At 36.0% G+C, this 23,193-nt stretch overlaps 1 long non-coding RNA gene across 4 annotated transcripts in view; it reads left to right on the top strand.

Moving 5' to 3' along the window:
• The window catches only part of LOC147350433 (uncharacterized), a 304,477-nt gene that overhangs the window by 190,440 nt on the left and 90,844 nt on the right, over positions 1-23,193 (top strand). The window contains exons 3-4 of one of the 4 annotated variants that reach the window (XR_015148851.1): positions 8,656-8,887; positions 9,028-9,385. This is a non-coding gene — a long non-coding RNA (uncharacterized LOC147350433). Of the gene's footprint in view, positions 1-8,655; positions 9,386-23,193 lie in introns of those variants that run through there. The other 3 variants (XR_015148850.1, XR_015148852.1, XR_015148849.1) reach the window with 3 other exon arrangements.

The following is a 23,193-nucleotide window of genomic DNA, read 5'->3' as shown; positions in this document are numbered from 1 at the left end:
GTGGTAAAAGTCACACAATATAAAACATACTATTTTAACCATATTTAACTATGTATTTCAGTGGCACTAAGTACATTCAATTTATTGTGAACTCTCACTATCATCCATCTTCAGGATTTTTCATTCTCCAAAACTAAAACTTTGTCCCCATTAAACAGTAAGTCTTCATTCCCCATTCCCATTTTCCCTACCACCTTAAGGAACAGTATCCTTCTCTCAAGTTTTATGTGACTTCTTTTATGACTTGGGTATTAGTTTTGCAAATTAATTCTGTAACTATATCTTGAGGTTGGTAACAGATTTACTCAAATTAGGAATGTAAACTAACTTTAAAATTATAAACAGACAAAGCAAAATTAAAACTGATAACAATAAGTTGTAATTTAAAGACAAGCATCAATATATTTAAATAGACCAGTCATATGGAGTATAGTTTCTGAGTACAGTGGAATTAAACTAAAAATTGCTAATAATAATTTTTACTAAATCACAAGTAATCATAATGTTTGTGTGCATGCTCAGTCATGTCTGAATCTTTGCGACTCCTCTACACGGTAGCCTGCCAGGTTCCTCTGTCCAAGGAATTTTCCAGGCAAGAATACTGCAGTGGGTTGCCATTTCCTTCTCTAGAGGATCTTCTCAACCCAGGGATTGAACCCACATTTCTTGCATCTCCTGAATTGGCAGGCAGTTTCTTTACCATGGTGCCACCTGGGAAGCCCTTAATAAAATTCACTAATAATGAAAATAAAATTAAGAAATACATTCATAAAGAATATATGGCCTATAAATCAAATAATGAGATAAAATTGAATCAGTGTTTATTTAGAAATATACAACTCCTATGCTTATGTTAGAGAAGACCTAAAATTAATGATCTAAGGCTTCCGTTTGACAAAATCAAATTAAACTTGAAGTAAGTGGAAATAAGTAAGTGAAGAAATTAATAGCAGCAACAGAAATATATGACAGGGACAGAGAAAATTAACAGAAGAAAAAGATTAATAAAATTTATATATCTCTAGGTAGATTGATTACAAAAATAAGAGAGAGAAAAAAAACTACCAGTATCAGGCTTCAAAAGGATTTATCAACACAGATTTTACAGTGATTGAAAGCATAACAAGAGATTACATTTAAACTTTTACAACACATATGACAATTTATATGAAATGGAAACATTTATTAAAAAATGTAACCTACCAAAATTAACACAAGAATAAAGGCTGCAATCTGAATAGCCCTAATTCTAAAATAGAAATGAAATTTCTTAACTCCTCTGCTAAAAGAGCACATTTAAAGAAGAAATAACATGAATATTATGCAAGTATTTTTGAAAAAGAAAAGGAGGGATCACTGCCCTCCTTGTTTGTGAGTCCAGCAAAACAATCAGAAAAGACATTGCAGAAAAAATTCACCAATGTTTCTCATGAATATAAAGCTAAAATTCACTAACAAATTGTTAGTGCTTGAAATTCAAATGTATTTTGACCAAGTAGGATTTATCCTAAGAAAGCAAGATTGATATAACCTTTGAAAAGCAATCAATGCAATTTACATATGAAGAAATTAAAAGAAATAATACATAATTATTTCAATAGATGCAGAAAAATAATTCTAAAGCAATCAATTTACAGTCATGATTTAAATGTTTAGCAAATTAAGAAGAGGTGTTATTTTTTAAAATAGAGCTTTTTCCACTTTCCAATCTAGTTTCTAAGAAACTTGTAAGTCATCACTTCATTCTAACAGCAAGAGAAAAAGCTGAACAAACTAAAAATCAACAATGCTTCTTAGCTATTTCAGAGAAGTTTGGTCACAGGGCAAACTTCTGTCTTTAAAATTGGATAGATGGTTACAGAGAATCATAATTTCTGGAAGCAAAAACCCATGAATAGGCTTCCCTTGGTGACTCAGTGGTAAAGAATCTACTTACCAATTCAGGAGACATAGGTTCAATCCCTAGGTGGGGAAGGTCTCCTGGAGAAGGAAATAGCAACCCACTCTAGTATTCTTACCTGGAAAATCCCATGGACAGAGGAGCCTTGCAGGTTATATATAGTCCATGGTATTGCAAATCGGACATGACTGAATGACTAAACAAAAAAACCCATGAACAGAAAACTCCATGTGAAACACTGCTAAAGTAGAAAAACTAAATTGTAATAAGGTCTATTGCTGACAGCTTAGTATGTATAAGTCTGAAAGTTAAAAACTCCAAGTGGTTCAGTCATAAAGGGATCACCACCTATTTGTGAGTTTTACTTCCAGATTCCAACCAGGTTCTCATAGTGAAGAGTTAAGAAAAATCCCTTTGCATTTTTGGCATGGGGAGAGGGGAACAAGGATTTTGAGATAGACTATTCTGACCTAAACAAGACATGCCTTAAAGAGAAATGCATTTACCAGAACCTAACCAACCTGTGGGCAGAGAAACACCCAACTCCAACCCACTCCAGCCTCATACACTGGAAAAGGGAAATATCCAGTTCTCAACCTATCCAGTCAACTTGTCCCAATTAAGGCTGTAAAAAATCACAGAGAGACACTTTAAACATCACAGCTCAGAGACACAGGTTCACAAAAAGACTGAGACCTAATTATGGAATGAGAGAATGTTTACCTTCCCACACACTCCTTACCAAAACATCATTAATGACCTAGTGATTATTGGTCATTAGCAAACCTTGCCTCAGTTCCTTTTACCTCACACATCATGTTCAGTTTCCAAACAAAAGTTACAAGGCAAACTGGAAGGCAAAAACACAGTTTGTAGAGACAAAGTGAGCATCAGAGCCAGACTCAGATATGCCAAGCTTGTTGGAATTTACAGATGGAGGATATAAAGCTGTGATTAGCATGCTAAGGGCTCTAATGGGTAACGTAGACAGCGTGTCACAACAGATGGCCAATGTAAGCAAAGAGATGCAAAATCAAACAAAAAAATTAAAAGAAATGCTTGAGATCAAAAACAGTGTAATAGACATGTGGAATGCCTTTGATAAGTTCATTAGTAGATTGGACATGGCTGAGGAAAAAAAAATCATGTTAGTGACATGTCAGTAGAAACTTCTAAAACTGAAAAGAGAAAAAAATACTGAAAAAATAATCTAATATTTAAGAACTATGGGACAACTATAAAAGGTGTAACATGTATGTAAATATAACACCAGAAGGAGAAAAAAAAAAAGGAAGAGAAGAAATATTTTAAGTGAAAATGAGAATTTCCCCAAATGAACGTCAAATACCAAACCACAGATCTAGGAAGCTCAAAAAACACCAAGAAGGATAATGAAAAAAAAAAAAAAAAGACAAACCCAAACCCAATACCTAGGCATATCAAATTTAAATAGCAGAAATTCAAAGATTAAAAAAAAAAAAAAAAAAACACTTGAAAGCAGAGGAAATAAAATTTTAACTATTGAAGAGCAATGATAAGAATTACAAAATACTTCTCAGAAACCATGCAAACAAGAAGAGAGTAGAGAGGAATATTTAAAGCGTTGAGAGAAAATCACTGCAGACGGTGACTGCAGCCATGAAATTAAAAGATGCTTGCTCCTTGGAAGAAAAGTTAGGACAAACCTAGACAGCGCATTAAGAAGCAGAGACATTGCTTTGCCAACAAAGGTCAGTCTAGTCAAAGCTATGGTTTTTCCAGTAGTTATGAATGGATATGAGGGTTGGGCCATAAAGAAAGCTGAGAGCCAAAGAAAATGAAAGCATTAGAGAAAGAATATGTAAAGATCAAACACATATTTGTCTTTCTTATTAATTGATCTAATAATATGTTTTAAAAATAACAGTGTATTCAGTGTTACATGGAGGACAGCAATAATACAAAAGTTGGGAGGGACGAATGCTATTAATGTTACTTATATTATCTGAGGTGTGTCATAGTGTTGTTTGCAAGTGGACTTGTGTTAGTTATATAGGTATATTGCAAATTATATAACAATCACTAAAACATTTTTTAAAAAAGAAGTATAATTTATATGTTAAGAAGGAGAGAATGTAACCATATGAATTGCTCAGTTAAAAATCAGAGAAGGGAGAAAAAGACTGTAAAACAACCAGAAAGGAAAAAATAAAAAGAAACAAAGAACAACATAACAAGTAAAAAACAGTGATAAATATAACATATATTCATCCAAATACATTAATAATCACTTTAAGTGATAATAAAACAACTTTAAAAACAGATATTTGAGTAGATTATGAAACAAGATACAACTATATGTTGTTCAGAAGAAACCTACTTTCAAAATAAAGACACATATAAATTGAAAGTAAAGGAATGAAGAAAGATCTACCATATTAACAGTAATCAAAAAGAAAGCTGAAGAAGTTATATTAATTGTAGACAACAAATTCTAGAGCAAAGAAAAATGTCAAGGACAAAGAACGTTATTATATATAGATAAATGGGGAATATAGCCAATATTTCAAAATCACTATAAAGGGAGTATAAATTTTAAAAATTATATAAAATTTAAATTTAAATATATAATATATACATTTATATATATATTAATCCTTAATACATATATATCCAACAACAAAGCACCAAAATATATAAGGCAAAAATGGATGGAACAGCGAAGTGAAGTAAATAAATCCATTATTAGAGATGTCAGCATCTCCATAATGTACAGACCAAGCAGGCAGAAAATCAGTAGAGACATTGCTGAACTCAAAAACCATCAAGCAAATAAATATAAATAATACATATAGAATACTTCCCAGAAATAGTAGACCATCCATTCTTCTCATGTTCATATGGAACATTCACTAAGAGAAACTATATTCTAGGCCATAAAACACACTTTAAATACTTTAAAATAATAGAAATCATAGAGTGTAAGCTTTTAGACCACCATGGGAGAACATTTTTTTTCTTATATTTCAGTTTTTGTTTTTCTTATGAATGGACCCAAATCATGGTAATAGGTCTTTTGCCCTGGCTTTCCACAGTGGTCTTCAGGTGGTTGTCCCTGCATTTTTGTCCCAATTAATCCCTGAATTCATAGTTTTTACAAAACTTCTGAATCTGTTCATTGCTACTTGCCCTTACTAATAGTGACTCTACCAAGTGGCTACTTTTTTGTATGGTTTTCACATCAACCAGCTTTGTAAAGGGGATTTACAATCAGACAATGTCACTTGTTTTGCTGGCAAATTGTTTTAATACACTTGACAAAACTGGTTGATAACTCATTGAACCAGAAACTATCTTTACATAGTCTCTTTCAATTTTTTTTTTCAATTTGTAACCACTGGTTTAAATGGTCTTCTCAAAGTGATTAGCTTTGTCGGGGATCAGAGAAGAGGGGTGTTATTTAAAGGGGGAGGGTGAATGGACTACGAGAGGAAGTGTTTTGGTTGTTGGTTTATTTGTTTGCTTTACAGTGAAAGACACCTGACTATGTTTATATTGTGAGATGTTCTTACACCTCATCTTCCAGAGATGCAGGAGTTTAAATCCTGAAGAAAAAGGGCTTAATAGACTCTTAAAATTTTCAGGAAAAAAAAAAAAAATAGGCTACAGAAAACTGGTAAAGCAGGCCAGAAAGGAAGCAGGCAGTGCAAGACACACTCTAGAAGGAAGAATGGATATGACATTCAGTCAGGGGACAGATCAGTAGATTAGACTCCAAAACAATTTTCAAAAATTGTACATCAACAGTGCTTCATTTAATTTAAAATGCAAGTTTTGTGTTAGGAAAGAATATTTTCTATGTAAATGGCAGATAGAGTTACTATCTTTAATGCACAGTGTGCTTCTAGATATCAATAAGATACATATAATCATACTTATAAGTACAGTCTTTCTAACAGACTTGAAACCCCATATCTAATATCTACTAATTATCCTAGTTTTCATGAGACTTTTATCTACTTCAAGACCTTTTATTTGATCCTTCTGTTTTGCTAATCCATTCCTATATTAGTGCCACAGGGTCATTGCAATTTAATATTTGGTAGAGAAATATCAACTTTATTTCCTCTCTTTTCAGAGGCTGTGTAGACAATTTTTCACATTTATGGTTCCATGTTAATTTAGGAATAATTGTATTGATTAAACTATCCACTGGAATTCTAACTGGGATTTAGATTTAGATTCAGTTCAGTTCAGTCGCTCAATCGTGTCTGACTCTTTGTGACCCAGAGCAATGAATTTCTTTTTAACTTGTTGATAACTGATATATTAATATCACTTACACTTAGGAGCATACTCTCATGCAACTTTTTATTCCTAAAGTTCCATTTCTTTTTTCTTTAGATGTAGTTTCCTAGACATTTAATTTTATTTTCCTATGTCTTGCTTTTTTTTTTTAACTACAGTGATCTGTTAATAAAACTACAGATTCCAGTATAAAGTCTTATTAATATCTTATAAAATCATTTTAGTTTTTTCTCATAGTAAAAGAACCTGTAGTATTAATATTTCTCAATCATCCTGTGGAGTATGAAGCTCTGCAATCATATTACACAAAATGTTAAGTTAGTTTCTTTTCTTTTTCTGTGTAACTAAGTAAAACTTTGTGGATCCTATTGCTAAAAGGACAACATTGATAGGGAAAAAACTGACAGAATCTGAAACACATTTGTAGTGTTTTGTCATTAAAAAATGATACTTGCTCTTGGCTTCACATAAACCATTTTTCTAACACTATTATAAGAGTATATTTCTGTTGCCAGATTTTTAAACAATCTGTAATAAATGTTGAATTTTATTCAATAGTTTCTGAGTATCTGTTGTGTGCTCTTGTGTTTAGTCACTCAGTTGTGTCCAACTCTTTGTGACCCCATGGACTGTAGCTCGCCAGGCTGCTCTATCCATGGGATTTCCCAGGCAAGATTACTGGGGTGGGTTGCCATTTCTACCTCCCGAGGATCTTTCCTATCTAGGGATTGAACTGCATCTCCTGCATAGCAGGCTGATTCTTTACCCACTAAGCCACTGAGGAAGCCATAACTTTTACATTTTCCATTTGCAACAATGGCAAACTTGGAGGTCTTTAGGCTTAGTGAAATAAATCAGAAAGAAAGATAAACACTGTGCAATACCACTTATATGTGGAATCTAAGAAGTACAGCAAATTAGTGAATATAACAAAAAAAAAACATATTCACAGATACAGAGAACAAATTAGTGGTCACCAGTAGATGGGAGGAAAGGGAGAAGGGACAATATAGGAGTAAGGGATTAAGAGGTACAGACTGTAATGGATAAAATCAGCTATGAGGATATATTGTACAACACAGGGAATACAACCTGTATTTCATAAGAACTATAAATGGAGTATTATCTTTAAAAATTCTGAGTATTAAATATCTGTAACTTGTGTAATGTGTATATCAACTAAACTTCAGTATAAAAGATGAGAAAACATAGCCTATAGCAAATGTTTAATAAAAGTTACTTATTAAAAAATGCTTTTGCTTGAATATTAAACACTCCAATCAATATTTCCATAGCTCAGGTGAATAGCTATCTGCTGTTTTTTGCAAAGTGGCAGTAATTACCATTTTCATCAACAGACAAGTATTGAAAGAATGATTTCATTATAAGCAGAGCAGTAGTCTGTGTTAACCTGAATTTACTCTTTCATCCAGTTATAGTGAGTAATGCAATTTTTCCTTAAAGTATATTTGATATATATTATACATAGGAAAGGATTTCCCTGGTAGCTCAGGTGGTAAAGAATCTGCCTGCAGTGCCAAAGACCTGGATCAGGAAGATCCCCTGGAGGAAAGTCATGGCAACTCACTCCAGCTTTCTTACCTGGAGAATTCCACTGATAGAGGAACCTGGTAGACTACAGTCCTTGGGTTACAAAGTATTGGACATGACTGAAGTGACTCAGCACATGTGTACACACACACATACACACACACAGGGCTAAGCACATTTTCATCAGTAGATAGCTTGGTAATTTTTCGCACACTAAACATGCACGTGGAACAAGCAACCAGATCAAGAATCTGCATGTTACCAGGATTCCAGAGGTCTCCATTGTGCTTTCAGTGAATAATGATTACTCTGCCTTCTGGTAGCTTAAATTAGTTTTATCCATCTTTATACTTATATTAATGGAATCAAGCTATGTCGTCTTCTTAGTTGATATAAAAAAGTCAAAAAATAAAATGATAAACTCTTGAGCACTTTAAGAAGATACTATGTTAAATATATAATCTTGCAGTTTTGTCTTCAGCCTGGAAATTTAGTGAAAGGTTTAGAAAATAATGATTTTACCAGTGTACTGCATGATGTCACAGCTGGTAGAGTCAATGCTGAGTCCTAGGTAGGATTTTAGGCCATGTCTGTGCTCCTGAACCAGTGTTCTTGTTAGTGATTTGCAATGACGATAGCTGCTTAACTGCCCTTCTGCTACAAGTGGCCTCCTTATGCATGCAGTTAAGCTCATTGGCAAATGGAGCCAATAAAAGTTTATGAGGCTTGAATATTTGTCCCAATGAAGTTAAAATTTGGAAGATTATAAGGCAAGTGGAATCATTGGATTTAGACCAAGTATAAGATATTCAGCTGTCTGGGAGAGAATTAGTACTTTTTGCTTAATCTATTCTCGTACATATGTGGGTGTGTAATGAGGACTGTTTCATTGTATGATTTCCTTCATTTCTCCCTAGTTGAAGGGGCCATGCATGCGCTGATACCTCTCAGGATGGCTGAGGACAAGCCTCTTTTTTCTACTTCTGCTCCCTGGGCTGAAACTACCTGGAATCTCTTGCCTTTTTGATGGACCAGGCATGCTTGCAGCTGACTCTGCTCCAGCTGAGATATTTCAGAGGATCTGGATCCCACATCTGTGACACTTTGGGCAAGTTACTTCAACCTCGCTAGATCTCAACAGTCCCATCGGTAAAATAGTGATACAGTGATATTATGCTCTTAGGGCTTTTGTTGAGTTTCAGTGGATTCAGTTGTCTAAAGCTTTTAGAACAATACACATCAAGTCATAAGCCTAAAACAATGTTTGTTGATACTGTTATTGTTCAAAGCAGATGGATATGCCACTCTGAACAAATCAGTGAAGCAGTCCCGGGAACTCTGTCCCTGCCTCAATGGGTTAGCAGTCTGACTTATCGGCAGACCCATGAGTACTTCTGGGAGGACTTCTCAACTCTATCCAGCTCTGTGTTGCTCAGTCACGTCCAACTTTTTGCAACCCTTTGGACTGTAGCCTACCAGGCTCTCTATCTGTGGGATTTTTCAGGCAAGGATACTGGAGTGGGTTACCATTTTCTTCCCCATGGGATCTTCCCTATCCAGGGATCAAACCTGCATCTCCTGTGTCTCTTGCATTGTAGGTAGATTCTTTACCCACTGAGCCAATGAGGAAGCCCTTCTCATTCAGGGTCATCTCATATTTTCTTGTAGGTTTTATGCTGTACAAGTCTAGACCTATAAAACCATGCCCTGAGGTTGTGCAACATGGGACCCTTATCTGTTCCCGCAAATCCTTGCTACTTTCTCTCTATTAATACTCTTTGCCTCTTTACCAGGCTTCCTGGAGTCCATGCCCTGCCCATCTTAGAAAAATGGCTTAGATAGCTGCATGAATCAACCTCTGGTCAGTTTTGGTAAAGACTTCAGGCTCTGTCACATACAGAAATCTTCACAGGTCAGAAAATCCTATGATTGTTACATGGGAGACAAGATTCTATGTTCTGACTGAAGGGAAGACACTTTGATTATGAAATGATGTGGAAAAGTAGAAGCAAGAAGGCCCAAAACCCAAGACTGAGCTTTGAATCCCAGTTTGGCTGATTTATATGTTGACCTTGGTCCAGTCACTTAATCTCTTCTCTAAATTAGGCTGCTTGAGTTGTTTTGAAAACAAAATGAAATTACATTTTAAAGTTCTACAAGAAAAGTATCTATAGACTCATGGTACAAAATCTACAATGTAGATTTTATGATGATTAAGTGATACAGATTTAAAACTTTTGATATAATATCTGGCTCAGAGGAAAGACTTAAGTACTGACAGCAATGTTTTATAATGATGGGGCAAGATATATGGCCCAAATCACTATAAGTACCTCAAAAGATTTGGGGAGGTTCATATTACCTCAGTATGGTTGTTGATGCAAGTATTTATATTTATGGTCTGAAATATCTAAACATTTTTAATTTTTAGTCACACATTCTATCCCTTCCCCAACCAATAATAATATTGATAATCTACATATGTTAGAGCTTTATATTTGTACCAGATACTCTTAGTGTATGTGTGTATTTATGCAGTGGGAAAAACATATATATAGAAGTATATTCATCACAATTTCACAGTAACTTTCTCAGGTAGTTATAAGTAATATTATTACCATTTATCAAAGAGAAATCAAGGCAGAGAGAGACCAGCCTGCCCAAGATCAGCCAGCTGGAAGTTTGTGAAGTTGTAAACAAGCTCTGAGTTCGTGCTGTTAATATTTTGTTGTTGTTGTTCAGTCTCTAAGTCATGTCTGACTCTGTGACTTCATCAACTGCAGCATGCTAGACTTCCTGAACCTTCACTCCCAGAGTTTGTTCAAACTCATTTCCATTGAGTTGATGATACCATCCAACCCTCCCATTCTCTGTTGCCCACTTCTCCTCCTGCCTTCAATCTTTCCCAGCATCAGGGTCTTTTCCAATGAGTCAGCTCTTCACATGAGGTGGTCAAAGTATTGGAGCTTCAGCATCTGGAGAAGGCAATGGCAACCCACTCCAGTACTCTTGCCTGGAAAATCCCATGGATGGAGGAGCCTGGTAGGCTGCAGTCCATGGGGTCGCAAAGAGTCAGACACGACTGAGGCAACTTAGCAGCAGCGGCTTCAGCATCAGTCTTTCTAGTGAATATTCAGGGTTGATTCCTATAGGATTAACTAGTTTGATCTCCTTGCAGTACAAGGGACTCTCAAGAGTCTTCTCCAGGATCACAGTTCAAAAGCATCAATTCTTTGGTGTTGTTTATGATCCATCTCTCACATCTGTACATGGCTATCAGAAAAACCATAGCTTTGACTATATGGACCCCTGTTGACAAAATGATGTTTCTGCTTTTTAATACACTGTCTAGATTTGTTGTGAAATCATTGTTTTGAACCCACCAACCACTTGCCTTCCATGTTTCGTGCTCTGCCTCTTCAAGAACCGAGGCAGGACTCACTTAATCTATCTCAGAGCAGTGTGTATGCATTGTTGGTAAAGCAGTGGATGCCTCTGAGGAGGATTTTAGAGTTTTTCAGTAGAAGTTCTCAATACATTAAGAGCAAGGATCTTAGTAGATTAGGAAGTTTCTAACATTATGTAAACAATGAACTATATGTGTGTGTGTCTGTTTATCTTTTGGCCTTGCCATGTGGGATCTTAATTCCCCAGGGATCGAATCTGCACCTCTGCATCAGCAGCAAAGAGTCTTAACGACTTAACCACCTATGTGTGTGTTAGTTGCTTGGTCATGTCTGACTCTTTGCAACCCTGTGGACTGTAGTCTGCCAGGCTCCTCTGTCCGTGGAATTCTCCAGGCAAGAATACTGGAGTGGGTTGCCATTCTCTTCTCTAGAGGATCTTCTCTACTCAGGGATTGAACCTGAGTCTCCCGCATTGCAGGCAGATTCTTACTGAGCCACTAGGAAAGCCCTAACCACTGGACCACTAGGGAAGTCCCTAAAAATCAATTAATCATAGTGTTTTATGAAACTGAAGTAAGGGTTCATTTTGACCTACTTAGATAAAGAATGTAAAAGGAGAAAAGTCACTGTAGGCCAGTGCACTATTCCCTTGCCATCTCCAGGATGGCTGAGCAGTTGAACACATGATTAACTATCTTACAGTAGATGCTGAGTCTATGATAGTGTATATAAACTGTTAGAATTTGCTTTCAGCATTTTTAGAGTTGAAATACGATAATTAGGACAGGTTAAATCATTTATTCCAAGCAAGTAGCAGAATTCCTCCAGTATAGAGTACAATGCACTCTGTCTATAGGTAACTAATGGGTTTTGACCCACTATGTATCTTTAAATATACAGACCACCATCTAGCTCATTAGATAATCTAGATCTTGATTTTAACAAGTCTATTCCTGTGTAAGTTCACATGGACTAACACACAAATACATAAAACATACTACTATTCTTAATCAATTTAAAATCCATTTGCATAGCCCTGTGTGTATGTGTGTGTCAAGAATAGATGATATCTGAATGCATCACTCTTAATAAAAGTATGTTAAACTTTCACAAATAGTACATCTTACTATGAATGATACATTCAGATATAATCTATTATATTTATATTCTCCCTATTTTTGTTCTACCTTGTTTTAACATATGAATACCAAAGGAGGAAAGAGGGAGATGGGATGAATTAGGAGACTGGGATTGACATAAATACACTACCATGTATAAAATAGATAACTAATGAGAATCTGCTGTATAGCATGGGAAACTCTACTCAATGCTCTACGGTGACCTAAATGGGAAAAAATCCAAAAATATATGTATAACTGATTCACTTTGCTGTACAGCAGAAACACAACTTTGTAAAGCAACTACAGTACAATAAAAAGTAACTTTTGAAAAATATAGGTTGAAATCCATCATATTTTGATGGATTTCATAAACAACTAATGAATTTTGACCTACAGTTTGGAAAACATTGTTTGAGGAAATGGTTACCAAGTTACTCAAGTGAACCTTGCATTAAGAATGTTGCTCTCTGTTATGTTCTGTAAAGCTGCCTGGACTCTTGCCCTAGAAAAGCACAGCACTTTCTGACCAAACTTGGTATATCTTGAATTTAATTAAAGTAAGGAGTAAGGTTCCTGCCTGTTGAAAGTGGATCAGATCTTTTCTATACTCATTACACTTGTCCTTATTTTGCCCTATTTTCCAGTAAATGTCCTATATGCTCAGAGTGTGTTATTTAGCTCAAAATAGACTGCTTAAGAATGACACGTTTAATATTAAAGAACACGCTTTAAAATGTTTATGACTAATAGCATTTTTATGACATTATAAAAATAATTTGCACACCTTCTGTAATGCAAAAACTTTGAGACACCCTCAGCTGTCTTGAATAGAAATAATTCTTTTTAATTTAAAAAATTTGAAATAAAACTGTGCTCTTTAGTTACAGATTCCTTCTGTTTCATCTTTCATTCACAATATACTCATTTTGTCTTGCCATGTTTACTCCATGTTTCCAAATAAGGACCTGTACTTCATGAATTTCTACCTTTTCAGTAGATTTTTCATAGACACCTAAGTACATGTGAGCCAACTGTGCCAACTTATTTTTATCTAATTCAGGAGATGAGCCCTTACTCTCATTTTAAACTCATAAAGTCTTTATTCCCTAAAAATAAATAATTTTTCTTCTATTAATTTTCTTCTACATTTTATCTCTGATGTTACTATTTAATTTTATCTGCTATGTATCTTTGCATGTTGAAAAGTGGACAAACTTAATTGACAACCCTAACCTACAAAAGCTGACTAATTGTTCCAACATAATATATAATAATTCAGTCCTTTTAAATTATTTATGATGCCTCCTTTATAACATATTAAGATTTTATATATGCTACAATGTGTTATAAAGCCATGCATTCCATTGACCTATTTTCATTTTTGTGCTGATACAAAATAAAATTAATTGTTGAAAATACAATTAAATATTTGATAGAGTGTGTGAATTTCTAGTTCTCTATGCTAATCTTTATTGAGATAAACTTGCTGCCGCTGCTGCTAAGTCACTTCAGTCATGTCCAACTCTGTGCAACCCCATAGACGGCAGCCCATCAGGCTCTGCCGTCCCTGGGATTCTCCAGGCAAGAACACTGGAGTGGGTTGCCATTTCCTTCTCCAATGCATGAAAGTAAAAAGTGAAAGTGAAGTTGCTCAGTCGTGTTCGACTCTTTGCGACCCCATGGACTGCAGCCTACCAGGCTCCTCCGTTCATGGAATTTTCCAGGCAAGAGTACTGGAGTAGGGTGCCATTGCCTTCTCCGGAGATAAACTTGCAGCCAACTAATTTTTCTTAACTCATTTATTAATAGACATTGCTCAGATATTGCATCTTGCAAAACTAAAATTCTGTACCTATTAAACAGTTACATCTCATCCCCCCAGCCCCCAACAACCACGAATATACTTTCTATCTCTATAAGTGTAACTACTCTAGGCTCTGCATAATAATAGGAATTATGCAGTATTTGTCCTCCAGTGACTAGCTTGTTTTGCTTAGCATAAAGTCTTTAAGGTTCATGTGTTAGAATTACCTCCATTTTTAAGGCTAAATACTATTGCATTGGAGAAGGAAATGGCAATCCACTCCAGTGCTTTTGCCTGGAGAATCCCAGGGACAGAGGAGCCAGGTGGGCTGCTGTCTATGGGGTCGCACAGAGTCGGACACGACTGAAGCGACTTAGCAGCAGCAGCAGTATTGCATTATGTGCACATACATAGCATGTTTATCCATTCATCTGTTGATTCTCCACCTGTTTTTACATGTCTTTTGGGGGGAACACAAACTCATGACATTTACCAGGCAAGACCCATATCTGTTGTGTTTAAACTTTTATTTTCAGTGTGTTACAAAAAGTAGTGGTTCAGAAAGTAATTTAGTTATATAAATGAGTATCATAATGTAAGTACAGCAGTAAGTGAACTCATATGTAGGAAAGAAAGGAGCATAGCTATGATAGGAGGGGAGGAGACAATGGCCAGTAGCATACTTCAGTGAACACTCCCAGGAGAAAGACCTGGGTTAATTTCATGGAGAATGACGTTATGTAAGATTATGTAAGATTATTTTGTTCTTTTATCTTTATTTCTGTAAAAGTCAAAGAGGAAAAGTTGTAGCGTCACAGTCTGAAGGTGTGATTTGTCATAGCTTATGAGATATATTTCATTTATTCCAATAAAGTAACATCCATACCAATGCGTAGAGGTATTGTTGTTGTTCAGTCGCTAAGTCCTGACTGACTCTTCACCACCCATGAACTGCTGCACACCAGGTTTCCCTGTCCTTCACTATCTCCCAGAGTTGGCTCAAACACATGTCCATTGAGTCAATGATGCCATCCAACCATTTCATCCTCTGCCATCCCTTTCTCCTCCTGCTTTCAATCTTTCCCAGCACAGGGGCTTTTCCAACAAGTCAGCTCTTCACATCAAGTGACCAAAGTATCAGAGCTTCAGGTTCAGCATCAGTGCTTCCTGTGAACATTCAGTTGATTTCCCTAGGATTGATGGATTTGATCTCCAGTGAGTCGATTCTTCACATCAGGTGCCCAAAGTATTGGAGTTTCAGCTTCAGCATCAGTCCTTCCAATGAATATTCAGGACTGATTTCCTTTAGGATTGGCTGGTTGGATCTCCTTGCTGTTCAAGGGACTCTCAAGACTCTTCTCCACAATTTGAAAGAATCAATTCTTTGACATTCAGCCTTCTTTATGGTCCAGCTCTCACATCCTTACATGGCTACTGGAAAAACCATAGCTTTGACTAGATGGACTTTTGTCCACAAAGTGGTATCTCTGGTTTTTAATATGCTGTCTAGGTCTGGCATAGCTTTCTTCCAGGGAGTAAGTGTCTTTTAATCTCACAGCTGCGGTCACTGTACACAATGATTTTGGAGCCTAAGAAAATAAAACCTGTCACTGTTTCACTTTTTTTTACCTTCTATTTTGTGTCTGACTCTTTTCAGCCCCATGGACTGTAGCCCATCAGGTTCCTCTCTCCATGGAATATTCTTCCAGGCAAGAATACCAGAGTGGGGTGCCATTTCCTATCCCAGGGGATCTTCCCAACCCAGTGATTGAACTTGGGTGTCTTGCATCTCTTGCATTGGCTGGGGGATTTTTTACCACTAGTGCCACCTGGGAAGCCTGCAAAAGCATTACAAAGACCAATATATGAAACTAATTAGTCAGACTAAGAACTTATGTACTATTTAGTCTGGAGAAGAAAATTTCAATATTTAAATACAGAAAAAATAAATTCAGATATAGAATCAATCAGAAACAGACAATTCAGGCATAGAACTTCTACAGTTTAACCTAATATATAGCCAATATCAGGTTACTTTAATTTTTTTATCTTTTGTTCTTTAAGCAGCTAAATAGAGGTTTAACAATTGAATTGATCTTAAAAAAATTTTTTTTATCTTTTATTCTTTTTGCAGCTAGATAGAGGTTTATTAATTGAATTGACCTTTTCAAAAAACAGTTTATAGTTCCATCAATTTTATTGATAGTTTATTGTTTTGATTTCTTTGATTTCTTCTATTGCTTACTCATGTCTCACTCTTTGTGACCACATAGACTATACGACACCAGGCTCCTCCCCATACCATCCCTCTGGGTCATCCCAGTGCACCAGCCCCAAGCATCCTGTATCCTGCATTGAACCTGGACTGGCAATTCTGTAAGGACTTTGGTTGGCAAAGTGATGTCTCTGCTTTTTAATATGCTGTCTAGGTTTGTCATAACTTTCCTTCCAAGCAGCAAGCATCTTTTAATTTCATGTCTGCAGTCACCATCTGCAGTGATTTTGGAGCCCAAGAAAATAAAGTCAGCCACTGTTTCTACTGTTTCCCCTTCTATTTGTCATGAAGTAATGGGACTGGATTCTTTGATCTTAGATTTTTTCCTTTTCATTTTTTTTGAATGTTAAGCTTTAAGCCAGCTTTTCACTCTTGTCTTTTATCCGCATCAAGAGGCTCTTTATTTCCTCTTCACTTTCTGCCATTAGAGTGATACTATCATTTGCATTTCTGAGGTTGTTGAAGCTTCTCCCAGCAATCTTGATTCCAGCTCATGCTTCATACAGCTTGGCATTTCACATGATGTACCCTGCATGTAAGTTAAATAAGCAGGGTGATGATATACAGCCTTGTCATACTCCTCTCCCAATTTTGAACCAGTTGGTTGTTCCCTGTCTTGTTCTAACTGTTGCTTCTTGATCTTCATGCAGGTTTCTCAGGAGATGGGTAAGGTGGTCTGGTATTCCCATCTCTTGAAGAATTTTCCACAGTTTGTTGTGATCCACACAGTCAAAGGCTTTAGCATAGTCAATAAAGCAGAAGTAGATGTTTCTCTGGAACTCCCTTGCTTTCTCCGTGATTCAATAAATGTTGACAATCTGATCTTTAGTACCTTTGCCTCTTTGAAACCCACTCTGTACATCTGGAAGTTCTCAGTTTGTATATTGCTGAAGCCTAGCTTGAAGGTTTTTGAGCAAACTTTGCTCAAGAATCTTGGATGGCCCTCCATGGCATGGTTCATAGCTTAATTTACCAAGTCCCTTTCTCCACGTCAAGGCTGTGATCCATGAAGGGGCTACTTTTGTTAATTTCTATTTACTTTCCTTTTCTTTGTCTAATTTATTAGGTGGAAATTTAGATTACTAATTTAAGAAGGATTTATGTTTTCTAACATCAGCACACAATGCTATAAATTTTACTAACCTCTGTATTTTCTGTATCCCATGCATTTTGATATGCTTAATAATGCTTTTTTACAGTTCAAAATATATTTTCACTTCTTTTCAAACCAGTGGGTTATTTAAAATTGTGGTGCTTAATTTCCAAATGTTTGGGAATTTTCCACATATCTTTCTGTTATTGATTTCTATTTTCATTCCATTATGACCTGAGAAAATACTTTGTATGAATTCTCTTTTCCAAATTCAGTTCTGTACCATAAGAGAGACTTTCTTAGTATTCTGCCAAATTTTCTATGGACATTAGATGAGTTTGGTGGAGATAAAACCTGTAAGAGGGTATGTGTGTGTGTGAAGTTGCTCAGTCATGTCCAACTCTTTGCGACCCCATGGACTGTAGCCCGCCAGGCTCCTCTGTCCATGGGATTCTCCAGGCAAGAATACTGGAGTGGGTTGCCATTACCTTCTCCAGGGGATCTTCCCAACCCAGGGATTAAACCCGGGTCTCCCGCATTGCAGGCAGACGCTTTATCCTCTGAGCCACCAGGAAGAGGATATAAACCTCACCTAATTTTGCTTTCCCAAGGGACCCACTATCTCACACAGAGTACACTCAATTCCCACTAATTTACCCATCACTTGCTGAACAGTTCTTGTTGGTGTCTGCCTTCTTATTCACCCAGTAAGCCAGTAATCATGTCTTATCATTGCCGGCAAACTCTGGTCTCTTTTTAGATGTTGAATTAGTTGAATGTTTTAAGTCCTCAGCACTATGATAAGATATCAAGAAAATCTGTGAACTTGTTGTTTGTCTGGCTTCTGTAGTCCTTAAACGTCATTCAGAGTTTGAAGTTCTTCTCTGTCTCCTAGTTTTATTAAAAATGCAGTATTTTTTATTCTTATCATTGTATTTTTTCAAAAGAATTACAGAGGATTCAAAACTAAAATGCCTCCATAATTCCATATGCTTGTTCTATTCAGTGAAATTTTTTAAAAAAATCACGCTTTTTAAATTACACAGGCTATTTTCCTATAGTCTCTTTAAAACTGCTTTTTAGTTTCAGCTATACCCAATTTACATTGCCACTGCTTTTCTTCATGTTTATTTTGCTTTTCTTTACTGGCCTCACTTAATCACAAAGCTTGACTGCATTTTTTAGAGCAATAATGTCAATAAAATAGAGAAGTCTCCTGTTAATAAATGAAAAACTATTGCACTTCTTTGTACTACAGGTTAACTATGACAATAGTAATTTCAGAAAAATATTTGAAATTCATTCTAGAGGATGAATTTATAAAATATTCTATATCTCAAATATCAATTTCTTTCTCCTCTAAAACTTTGAAGTATGGTTGAGAGAAGACATTTTAAAAGTGAAAATAATATAAATGTAAAAACTCTCACATATCTTTCTCTTAGATCAAAATATTTCTTGATTGCCAGTCTATTGTGGAAACTTTCTTACATGTTTAAATATAATCTTACTGGATGAAATTTCTTTCTTGCTCCACATTGATTTGAAATTCTTAATGAGGAATGCTTTGTGGTAGCCCTAAGATACTTATTTTTTAAAAAAATCTAAATTATTTTATGTTTGCTTCATTTTTATATTTCTTGGGAGGAAAAATAAAATGTTTCACTACCTGATCTTTTTTTTTTAACTTTCTATTAGTATCTGATCACAACCCAGTTAAAATGTTCTTTGCTATCATACTTTACAATTTAGTGTTTTAATTTAAAATTTCCTTAGCTTCAGAAAAGCTGATTATGATTAAATTTGTTATTTTTTTAATCCAAGGCATGTTTTTAGCTTCACTGTTTTAGATACTTCAGTAATAGCTATTTATTGTTTTTTAATTATGTGACATGTTCTTATATTTTTATCTTGATATTTATGTATATGTGTATATATATATATATACACATATATATATACGATTGTAATAGTTGTAAATAACTAAATGTCTTATATAGTAATTGAACCTGTTAGGAAACTTGAATAATATTTTAAATAATGGCAGAGAACTGAGAGAGGACTAGAATGAGAGCAAGAAACTCCTAAAAGGCTACAGTCAAAAGGCAGTCTATATTTTTTTAGGATTTTTCTTTAGGAACCTTGCCATGTTCTCAAAGAGAAGGTCTCATAAAAATCTCTATGTGGACTCCAATGGTCCTCAGACCCTCTGAAACCCTTACAAAGACCTAAAATCAGGGGAAGGATTTCACCAGAGGATAATTCTGAAACATTAGCCCACATGAGTAAAAGGAATCACCACCCTTCTCCAGGCCACTCTTACTTTCCAGTATTACCTAAATTAAAAGAAAAAAATCTAAATGAGTCAAAGCTGTAGTCAACAAGGAAGAAAATTTTAAAGAAAAGAAAGAAATAGCATGAGAATACTATAGCCAGAGAAGAAATTAGGAAACAAGGAGGAGAAAAGCTTTATCCCTGAAGGAGGACAGATATATTTAAAAACACACCCTTAAGAAAGGCCCATTGTAAGAACAAGACTTCTTTAAATGATTAAGGAACACCTCTTCTATATCTACCACCAGTCTAAGAAGCTCTGTTAATAACAATAGTTGGATTATAGATGAAAGAGCTTGTGGACACACTGTCTTTGAGGATAATACAAAGGGAAGTCCCAAAGACAGGAGAGGTGGACAAAACAAGCTCACTCCAGGAACTTGCAGCCTTTGGTGCCTACAGCTACAAGAAATATCAAACAGGGCCTAACTCCTAGCCAAATTAGCATAAATACTCATACAAAAGTCTTGTACCTATTACCCTATGAAATAAGATTTGTCCCAGGAGCATAAGGTTCATTCAACATTTGGAAATCAATCAGTGTAATCTGCTATATTAATCAACAAAATAAAATAAAAAAAAGATCATCATACTGGATGCAGAACATTCATGTATCAAAATTTAACATTTATTGCTGATAAAAACTGTGCAAACTAGGAATGGAAAGGAATTTCATTTAATAAATAAAATATACCTATAAAAACTTACTGCTAACATCTAACCAGTTATGGAAAAACTGAATATTTTTCACTTAATATCAAGAATTAAGCAAAGATGTCAGCCCTAAACACTCCTATTTGTCCTTGTGTCAGTTGTCCTAGCCATTGCAAAAAGGCGAGAAAAAAAAGGTATAAAGTATAGGGATTAAAGGGATAAATATGTATTTGGAGAAAACATGATTGTTTATGTAAAATCTTGAGAAAGCTATCAAAACAAAGTCATAATATACAAGGCCAAAATGTGCAAAAAATGAAACATACCTCATTCTTCATTATTAAAAAAGTACATCCTATGCCAGAATACAAATAATACATCATAGACCTAAATTTAAATGAATTATTGATCTAAATACAAAATGTAAGGTTATAAAATTTATAGAAAAAAGCACTAAGGATAATTTGACCTATGTTGGCAAAGATTTTTAGATATGACAGAAAATTAAATATATTGCAATTTTTAGGGTGATATCAAGTTATTATTCTCAATTACTGTTAGAGGAGTATAGAAGTCTCCAACCATAATAGTTGATTTAACTATTTCTCCCTCTAGTTCTATTAGTTTTTGCCTCACATGTTTTCTTATTTTATTGTTCAGTACACACACATTAATGGCTATTATGTCTACTTGGTAATTGCTCTTTTTAATATTAATTAGTGGTCTACTTTATTCCTGACAACTTTTGCTACTTTGAAGTCTGCTTTGTATGAAATTAATATAAGCTACTCCTGCTTTTTGATCAGTGCTAGCATGGTATATCTGCCTCCATCCCTTTCATCGATCTTTGTCTTTAAAATTTAGGTGGATTTTTTTGGTAGAAAATATATTTGGATCTTTTTTATCCACTTGTAAATTATGTCATTTCATTGATGTACTTAGGCCATGGTTATTAAAAATGATTACTGATATAGTTTGATTAATCTATTCCATATTTATTACTATTTTTATTTTTTGCCCTTTTTCTTTTTTTGTTTGTTTCTTCTCCGTTCTTCATCTGACTTCTCTGATTTTAATTGAGCATGTTAATAGAACTTCATTTTCTTTCCTCTCTTACCATATCAACTAAATTTAAAATAATTCTTTTACATATTGCCCTGGAGCTTGCAACTTATCTTTATAGCTAATACAAGTATATTCTCAGATAAGAGTATACTACTTCACAGGTAGTGAATATATCAGATTATTCCCAATTTCTCCCTCCCATACCTTAGAACATTGCTGTCATTTATTTCACTTCTCCATGAGCAGTATTTATGGAATACATGGTTGCCATTGTTATTTTGAGCAAACCGTTACCTGCTAGATCAATTAATAATAAAAACAAAGTGGTGGGATAAAGATGGCAGAGCAGGAGGATGGTGGACTCATCTTCCCCTACAAACACATCAAAACAACAACTACACATGGACCGACTCACTGAAATCAACCTGGGACTGGTGGGATGGCTCCTCTACAACGAAGGCTGTAAGGAAAGATCCACATGGAGTGCTATATAAAGGGAGAAGTGACCTGATTTGGATCTGCAGCCCTAGCAAGGACTAGGAAGGAGAGGGGATTATCACAGGCTCGGGAATCTTCCCTGAGGAGCTAAAACTTAAGTCTTGTGTTAGTCAACCCAGCCTTGACTCTAGGAAGAGGAGCCCCTATTAGCTGGGTTGAAAGTCAGTGGGGCCTACTGGAGGGCTACAAGAAACCAAGACTTTGCTCACAAAAATCACATGCACAGGCTTGCTTGCCCTCAGTCACAGCACAGAGGCAGCAGATTGAAAACTGTCTGGAGTTGCAGCAAACTTGCCAGGATCACCCCAGCACACCTTGCAGCAGGCACTGGGCTGCTACTCTAAGCCCCTCTTGCTTCAGTGCTGCTCCCCAGTAAGGAAAAGGCTGCTGTGCAGACACTTGGGGCACAACCTGATCCTTCCTCTGACCAGGACAGAGGCGACCATTGAAAGCACACGCATTGGAATACACACTCTGGAGGGAGCTACACTAGCTCCAGGGTGGAGACCACCTCTCCAGAGCCTGACTCTGCACAGACTTGGAAGGGAGTGAAGCTAGCTCCAGGGCAGAAACCAGCATTGCCTGGGCAGACATCCCTGAACAGGCCTGGAAGACAGCCAGCTCAGTAAAGCTACACCAGCACCTTTGCTGCTGAACCAGCCTCTAATCAAGGCATGAACACCAGGGAATAAGTGAAACCAACGCAACAGCAACCTCAAGCCCTTAGGCCCCATTCACAACCCAAACTAATGAGGAGCCAACCATCATAAGCTAGAGAAACCCAACTCCATTAGGGCTCCTGCTCTACCCCTTAGACTCAATCCCATCCCCAATAGGGCCGTGATAGCCATTGAGCTCAGGAGAAGCCCTGGCATGCATCTGGCTCTGGTTTCAGCCCCTCCAACTCCAAGCCCACATCCCACCAAGGCAATGGCTGCCAGTGCACCCTTGGGGAAGACACAGACTGTGCTCCCTTCAGATCTGCCTCCTCAACCAAAGCCACTGAGCACATGCAGATTATGTAGGGACACTTCCACAGAAGGTCACACCTTCAAGACCACAATAGGTAGCTATTCAAAAAAATTTTTAAATGAATATAGCAAAACAGAAACAGACTCATAAATGCAGAAACAAACTAGTGATTACCAGTGGGGAAAGTGTTAGGCGAAAGGGAAAGACAGGGGAAAGGGATTAAGAGGTGCAG

Source organism: Bos grunniens, chromosome 20, assembly GCF_055505025.1.
Source record: "Bos grunniens cultivar Pamir isolate PY7600 chromosome 20, Bosgru_T2T1.0, whole genome shotgun sequence".
In the NCBI taxonomy this organism is placed as follows: domain Eukaryota; kingdom Metazoa; phylum Chordata; class Mammalia; order Artiodactyla; family Bovidae; genus Bos; species Bos grunniens.
This window is presented reverse-complemented; position numbering and strand designations above follow the sequence as displayed.